The sequence below is a fragment of the Pongo abelii genome, chromosome 17 (genome assembly GCF_028885655.2).
Source record: "Pongo abelii isolate AG06213 chromosome 17, NHGRI_mPonAbe1-v2.0_pri, whole genome shotgun sequence".
Lineage (NCBI taxonomy): Eukaryota > Metazoa > Chordata > Mammalia > Primates > Hominidae > Pongo > Pongo abelii.
In genome coordinates, this window is record NC_072002.2 from 25,543,729 (window position 1) to 25,551,921 (window position 8,193).

General features: G+C 47.0%; 1 protein-coding gene across 13 annotated transcripts in view; it reads right to left on the reverse strand.

Moving 5' to 3' along the window:
- RALBP1 (ralA binding protein 1) overlaps window positions 1–7,872 on the reverse strand; it is a 62,639-nt gene extending 54,767 nt beyond the window's left edge. The window contains exons 1-4 of one of the 13 annotated variants that reach the window (XM_054537639.1): window positions 5,582–5,603; window positions 4,733–4,821; window positions 4,308–4,571; window positions 3,308–3,488 (exon numbers count right to left, since the gene is read on the reverse strand). The gene's annotated coding sequence lies outside the window, so the exon portion shown is untranslated. The other 12 variants (XM_054537636.2, XM_054537638.1, XM_063716843.1 and 9 more) reach the window with 12 other exon arrangements.
- Between the last annotated feature and the right edge of the window lie 321 nt (window positions 7,873–8,193).

The following is an 8,193-nucleotide window of genomic DNA, read 5'->3' on the forward strand; positions in this document are numbered from 1 at the left end:
CTGTACTTCTGACCAAATTGCAAGAATGGCTCACCAAAACTCAGGGAGACACTTTACTTATGCCTATCAGTTTATTATAAAGGATATAAATAAACAACCAAATCAAAAGGCACAAGGGTGAGGCCGAGATGGGTTCCAAGTATAGGAGTTTCTGTCCCATGAAGTTGAAGCAACACCTTCCCAGCATAAGGATGCATTCACCAACCCAGAATCTCTCTGAAAACCACTGTTTAGAAGATTTTATGGAGGTCCCATTTCACAGGCATGACTGATTACATCACTGGCCACTGGTAACTGATCTCAATACCCAGTCCTCACCACCACCACCTCACCCATCCAGGGATGGGGCTGCAAGTTCCAACTCTCTAATCGACACAGTTGGTTCTTCCGGCAACCAGCTTCCATCCTGAAGTTGTCTAGGGGCCTACCAAGAATCACTTTATTAGCATAAATTCAGATGTGACTGAAAGAGACTTATTATGAATACCAAAATATGCTCTATTACCTCTATTACTCAGGAAGTTCCAAGGATCTTTGAAGTTCTGGGCTAGGAACCAGAGACAAAGACCAAATATATATTTCTTATTGTATAACATCACACCCAGCAATTCTACTCCTAGGTATATACACAAGAGAAATGAAAACATATGCCTGCACAAAAACTTGTACATGAATATTCACACCAGCATTATTCACAATAGTCAAAAAGGAGAAACAACTTAGATGTTCAACTAATAAATGGATAAATGAAATGTGGTATATCCAGATAAGAGAGTACTGTTTTGCAATAAAAAATATGAAGTGCTAATATATCCCACAATATGGATGAACCTTGAAAACATTAAGTGAAGGAAAGCAGTTGCAAAAGATGATATATATGGTTTCATTTATATGAAATATGTAGAATATCTGAAATATCAAGAGATACAGAAGTAGATTAATGAGGGCAGGGGAAATAGTGAGTGACTACTGCTAATGAGGAGCAGGTTTTTTGGGGGGAGTAATGAAAATGTTCTAAAATTGACCGTGGTGATGGCTGTACAACTCTGTATATACAGACTGTCCCCAACATACAATGTTTCAACTTGGGATTTTTCAACTTTACATGGTATCCATAAAATAATTCTGTTTTTCACTTTCAGTATTCAATAAATTACATGATATTCCACACTTTATTATAAAATAAACTTTGTGTTAGAGGATTTTGTAGGCTAATGTAAGTGTTCTGAGCATGTTTACAGTAGGCGAGGCTAAGCTATGTTAGGTGCACTAAATGCATTTTCCACTTACAATATTTTCAAATTGCTATAGGTTTATCAGGATGTAACTGTGTCGTAAGTAGAGAAGCATCTGTAAAAACCAATGAGGCTGCACGAGGTGGCTCATGCGTGTAAGCCCAACACTTTGGGAAGTCGAGAGAGGTGGATCACTTGAGCCCAGGAGTTTGAGACCAGCCTGGGCAATATGGCAAAACCCCGTCTCCACAAAAAAAAATACAAAAAATTAGCCAGGCATAGTGGCACACACCCGTAGTCCCAGCTACTTAGGGGGCTGAAGCTGGAGGATCATCTATCTGAGCCTGGGAAGTCAAGCTGCAATGAGCTGTGGCTGCACCACTGTACTCAAGCATGGGTGACAGAGTGTGACTCTGTCTCAAAAAAAAAAAAAAAAAAAATTAAGTCACATGGACTAATGAATAAATACACGCTACATACCAATGAATTGTACAATTTAAAGGTGTGAATTTTATGGATACATGAATTATATTTCAATAAAGCTGTTTTAAAAAAGAAAAGCAGGTTCAAGTCTTTGCCATGTTAAAAATCTCTCTCAACCCTTTATCACCCTCTGCTACCACCTCTTTCTATTCTCCCCTTCATGGCTAAAATTGATTTATTTATTATAATCTACATATGCTTTTCCACTCTCTAACCTCAACTCCTCAACTCAATGAAACCTACCTCCTCCCCCAACCATTCTATCAAAACTGTTCTCACACAGTTATCAAATTGAATAACCTCAATACCAAATCAATAGACTCTTAATAACTTCTTTCACTCAACTTTTCAAAGCATTTAAAGTATGGCTTTCCTTTTTTTTAGGCCAGGGTCCCACTCTGTCACCCATGCTGCAATGCAGTGGCACAATCACAGCTCACTGCAGCCGCAACCTCCCAGGATCAAGCGATCATCCCACCTCAGCCTCCTGAGTAGCTGGGACCACAGGTGTCCACCACCACAGCCAGCTAATTTTTTTTTTTTTTTTTTTTTTTTTTTTGCAGAGATGCCAGTCTCCCTATGTTGCCCAGGCTGGTCTCAAACTCTTTGGCTCAAGCAATCCTCCCACCTCAGCTTCCCAAAGTGCTGGGAGGACAGGCGTGAGCCACTGTGCCTGAGGCTTTCCTTTTTTAAAAAAATATTAATTTATATTTTTTCTTGAGAGTTGATTGTGAAGTATAACTTCCTTTAAAAATGATCCCAGCCCAATGCAGAGGCTCACAACTGTAATCCTAGCACTTGAGAGGCCAAGGCAGGCAGATCGCTTGAGCCCAGGAGTTCAAGACCAGCCTGGGCAACATGGCAAAACCCCATCCCTACCAAAAATACAAAAATTAGCCAGGTGTGGTGGTATGTGCCTGCAGTCCCAGCTACTTGAGTGGCTGAGGCAGGAGGATGGCTTGAGCCCAGGAGGTGGAGGTTGTAGTGAGCTGTGATGGTACCAGATTCCACTTTGGCTTCTGTGACATTTTCTCATGATTTCTCTACATCTCCAAATACTTAGGAATTTCCTTTCCCAGCTCTTCTTCTATCTGGCTTTAAATGTTCTCCACAACCTATTTCCAGAACTATTTTATGTTAATGAACTCTTCTTATTTGGTGTTATCTAAATCAAAGAATTCAGATACCACTCATAATACAGCCTGTTACATTGTACTCCAAATCCACATTCACAGTGCCATAGCAGATGATTCCACCTGGATGTTTCACAGATAATTTCCACTCAATATGTTCAGAAGCTAAAATACTGTTTCTCCTCAAATGTGCTTCTCTTCCTGAATTCCCCGTCTCAGTATATTTTACCATTGTCTCTTCAATCACCCAAGTTAAAATCCAAGTCATCTTATTCTATTATTTTTCCCTCACTCCCCATATCCAATTGTTGCTGAATCCTATGAATTCTACTTTCTAAATATTTCTATTACCCTCGTCCTCCATAACCCCTCTAACATTGCCTTAGTTTGCACCCTTATTTCTCACTTCGATTAGTGCAAAAACCTCCTAAACAGTCTTTCTACATCCATTCTTACCTTCTCTCCATCCCTTCTGAAATCCTTACTCTACAATTCCAGAATGATCTTTCTAAAATAAAATCTTGGCAGGACACGGTGGCTCACACCTGTAATCCCAGCACTTTGGGAGGCCGAGAGGGGTGGACTGCCTGAGCTCAAAGTTTAAGACCAGCCTGGGCAACACAGCAAAACTCCATATCTACAAAAAAAAAATACAAAAAAATTAGCCAGGTGTGGTGGCGTTCACCTGTGGTCCCAGCTACTCGTGACGCTGAGGTGGGAGGATCGCTGGAGCCTGGGAAGTCGAGGCTGCAGTGAGCCATGACGGAATGCGGTGAGTGCCACTTCACTTCAGCCTGGGTGACACAGTGAGACCTTATCTCAAAAAAGTAAAAAAATAAAATAAAAATCATATCATGTCTCTCTGTTCATTAAAATACATAAACCCTATTATTATCTACAGGAAAAAATGGTAAGGTCCTTGGAATGGCACGCAATACTTTTGAGGATCCGTGCAACCTCATCTTCTGCTACTTATCACCACAACTAATGCTACAGCTACAGAAAACAACTTCCCATTCTCTTCCATATTCCGTGCTGACTGCACCCCTGGCCCGCGCGCGCCTTTCCGCCTGCCGCGCCCCAGGACACCCCAGCTCCGGGCGCTGCCAGGGAGCTGCTCGCCCTGACCAAGGCCGGAGGCAAACCCTTCTGCCCCTGAGGCAGGCTGGCCTCTAGCTCAGTAGGAAACTCGAGCTCAGGCGGACAGGGCCGACTCTTTTTACTGAGTTTCCAGAGGAAGACTAGCCCAGCTACCGCGAAGCTGCCAACCCACCGGAGACGGGGCTTCTGAACCCGGACTCCTGGGAACATGGACAAGCACAGCACTGCCACACCGAGGCCTCCACCGCCTGGGCCTGAGCCCGGCCGGGTCATTCCCAAACTCGGGACGCAGAAGGAGAGGCTCTTGGAGCAGAAGAGGCCACCCTGAAGCATAAAGTTTACGTCAAAAGTTTACATGGAGAAGGCGGTTCCGTTCTGAAGCGTGGTCTGCTGTCCTTTTGGGTGTGAGGCATGTGGTGTTCGCTGTGAAGCCTCCTGGGCCTGTTGGTCCTCCGATTTCATCCTCAGGACATAATGCTCACCAACAGTACTTGCACTGAGTTGACACTCTTACACTCTTGCACTCGACTCCAGATGTTTTTTAAAATGTATGTTCACACCAATAATTGCCTACTTCAGAGGCTAATACAACAAAACCAATAAAACTGAGTGATGGTGTCTGTATTGGAAAAAAAAAAGTGTTCCATGTTGTTTCTCTCCTACGTTTCTGTCCACCCTTCCCTCTAAAAGTTCCTTCCCCACCCCTGCCCCAGCCCCCCAATTTCTGCATCAGTCATGACTAAGCCTTCTTTAAGCTTAAGGACATAAAATATACCGTACCTAATACAGTGCCTGACCTATAGCAGAGGGTTAAAAATGGGGTGAGCTGGCTTAGGTCTCTTCTTTGTCCTCTCAATGACTCCTATTTGCTTATAAAATAAAATTGTAATTATTTTGATGGTCTGCAAGATCCATAATTTGTTCTCTGCCTATCTCCCCAGTTTCAGGTCTTGCCACCACCCTGTATTATACTTGCTATTTTTGCAGCTGCTACTCTGTAATTTTAGACTCCCATGCTTTTTCTCACACTGCTCCTTCTACCTAAATGCCCATTCTTTCTATGCCTGTACACTCCTGATTTTCATCACCTTCTACATAGTTTTTCCTTACAGTTTCCCTCTTCTTCAGCTCTTTTCTTCACTTTAAGAAATTAACCACTATCTCCTTTGTACATCCACTGTACCCGCATATGTTCTTCAATCAAAACAATCTTGTACTTGTTGACAGTTAAAGTAAGAGATAAGGTTCAACTACCCTGAAGGCAGGAACATTGCCTTCTGTATCTTTAAGTCCTCTTCACCTGGTCACAGTACTTTCTACATAGTAATTCCTGTACTCTAAATAATCTGCATTTTTCCTTGTACCCTCTTATACAAACTAACATAAGTTTCTATCAGGGATCTTTCAAAACAGAAACAATATTCTTTTGGGTTACATGCTGGGCCCGATCTCTTCTTGCCAAGCAAACAACTATGCAAATATAACTGTACAAATTAAAGTTATTATGCACTTTCTGATACCACTTTCCTATTCTAAATTAGGGGAGAAATACTCCGGATAAGATCTATAATTAGAAACAATATTTTGAAGAGAAAGCAAACTAAGTTGTATTACATTGTTTCGAGATACCTTGTTTGAAGAGTCACTTCTCAAAAGCTACTACTGTTGGCCGGGCGCGGTGGTGCCTGTAATCCCAGCGCTTTGGGAGGCCTAGGCGGTCAGATCACCTGAGGTCGGGAGTTCAAGACCAGCCTGACCAACATGTAAAAAATGTCTCTACTAAAAATATAAAATTAGCCGGGCGTGATGGCGCATGCCTGTAATCCCCTCAGGAGGCTGAGGCAGCAGAATCATCTGAACCCAGGAGGCAGAGGCTGTGGTGAGCTGAGATCATGCCATTGCACTCCAACCTGGGCAACAAGAGCGAAACTCCGTCTTAAAAAATAAAAAATAAAAAAAAAAAAGCTACTGTTAACTACCCTACCCCACTTGGATCTACCAGATACTTTGAATGAGACGTGGGAACCACTCTACTGACCTCCTTCCTACCCCTACCACCGCCACTCCAGCTTACAGTAATTACTTTCACAAAGACAGAAAGGAGTTATCAAATGACCACAATAACTCTAAAAACAGAAAGTGAGGTGATCTTTCTTATTCACAGTCCCACTTATTCATTTAGAAATGCTGAGCACCAAAACAAAACCTTATCACAAGTTCAGTATTTCGTGAATAACTGCCAAGTATAATGGAATACTCCCCAAAGTACTGCAGCATTAGAACATGACCACTCCACTAAATAAAAAATTCAGCGAAAGCTTTTCTAACAAGGCTGGATGGAGGACTAACTCAACGGCCAAACGGCTGCACTTCCTGTACATGCACGCTCAAAACACCTCGAATTAACATGCTAGGGACCTTTAAGAACTGTACTAGGCCTTGCTCAAGAGGAAGGCTTTGTAATACTGAATCCCAAAACTTGAAACAGCAAAATTACTTCAGGGAAGACGGAGGTGTTAAACATTCTGTAAAACCTGTTTCACTCTCACAACGATCAGTTTTTAAAAAAAGAGGAAGAAAACTGACCTCATTAAGAGCATTTTGGCAACACAAACAGTTGAACATGAGTTGTGAAAAGAATTTTCAACTCCAGATCTGTCCGTCCATTCCCACTGAAACCTGAAGGAAGGACCGCAGCACCCAAAGGCGCCCACTGCTCAGTGCCAGCGGTGGGCGACACCAGGAGCCTGTCCTGGTCCCCTGGGTAAGCCCCGGAGCCTGGCCACTATGCCGGGCACGATCCACCAACCGTGAGGGCTGGGTCCCCTAGCCTCTGTCCAGGCGCCCCCCAAGAGCTTCCCCGAGGCCTGGGGACTCCTAACTCTCCACCCCCGGCCCCCGAGAGCACCACAAACGAGGACGCCACGAAGGGAGGCCCGTCGGCCAGTGGGAGGGACGCACGGCCGAGGGGACCAAAACTGGGGCGAAGCTTTCCGGGGAGGAACCCACGCCGGGGGCAGCCACGCCCCCCACCCCCAACTTCAAACCCGAGCGCTGCGAGCACCGAGCCCCACACGCTGCCTGACAGACGCGGGCGCGAGGCCGGCGCGGGAGAGGGTTCCTCGGGCACTCCAGGGGCATCGCCGCGACCCTAGCACGCGACCGCTCTCTGCGACTGACCTGTGCCTGCCGCCGCGCGACCGCCCGCCCCGCCGCAGCCTCCGCCTCCTCGCGCTCACGCTGCCGCCGCAGCCACCGGAGCCGCCTCCTGCGCTGCGCCCCAGGCCGGCCTCGGGCGCCCCATTCCCACCCCGCCCAGCCTCCGCCTGTTTACAATGATTGGGACGGAACGGGCCAAGCCGGTCCAGCGCGCACGCGCATTCCCTCCTCCCGCCGCAGCCGGCTTCCCGGATCCTCCTCTCTGCTCAGACGGCTGAAGCCGTCAAGGGCAGGCGTCCTGGGCTCTCGCGCGGGGCGCGCTGGGAGGCGTAGTTCCCAAGGCCCCGGCGTCCAGCCAGCCCGAAGGCCTCTCGCCAAGAAAGCAAACTACAACACCCAGGAGGCACCGCGACTCCTTCGTCCCCAGGCTGCTGAGGAGACTGAAGAAGAGCGCGAGAGAACGCGCCGAGCGCCAGTGCTCTGCAGGCGCCTGCGCAGTCTGTGGCCTTGCGGGTTTCGGGGATGGACTGCTTACCCCGGAGTGGTGCTGGCGAAGGTGGCTTGCGGGCATCTCCTGCGATGGCCTTGAGGATGGAAAGGGCTTTCCTCTCCACGCTCTGGCCAGCCTGCGCCTTAGCTCCCGAAGTTGAGAGCTTTCCTTGCGCCAGCGTACTTTAGTCGTTCCAACCAGTTAAACCAGACTGGGGGCCGCCTGGCTTGCCGCTGGGTGGGGCGGCTGCCCCGCCTTCGACTGGGTGTGCGGTTGGAGGAAGGAGCGCCGTGGGCCTGTAGGGAGAGGCGGGAATAAACCTCTGTCGGGAACATCCACGGAATTCCTGAAGCGGGTGTGGGCTTCTGCAGGGCTCCAGCGCGCCCCCGGCTCAGTGGTTACCGAGCAGCCCCCGAGGAAAGCTGCCCAGGCCGTGTTTGGCTGGCAGTAGAGATAACTGAATTTCTTCGAGAAGCCTTTCACCCAGGCTTGTTGAGTTGCTCTGCTAATGCGTAGCGAAGGCTGGAAACGGCTTCAGCAGTCTTCGTGTTTTCTGAAATATGGCAGTTTATTAGGGGAGAGGTGGGACTTG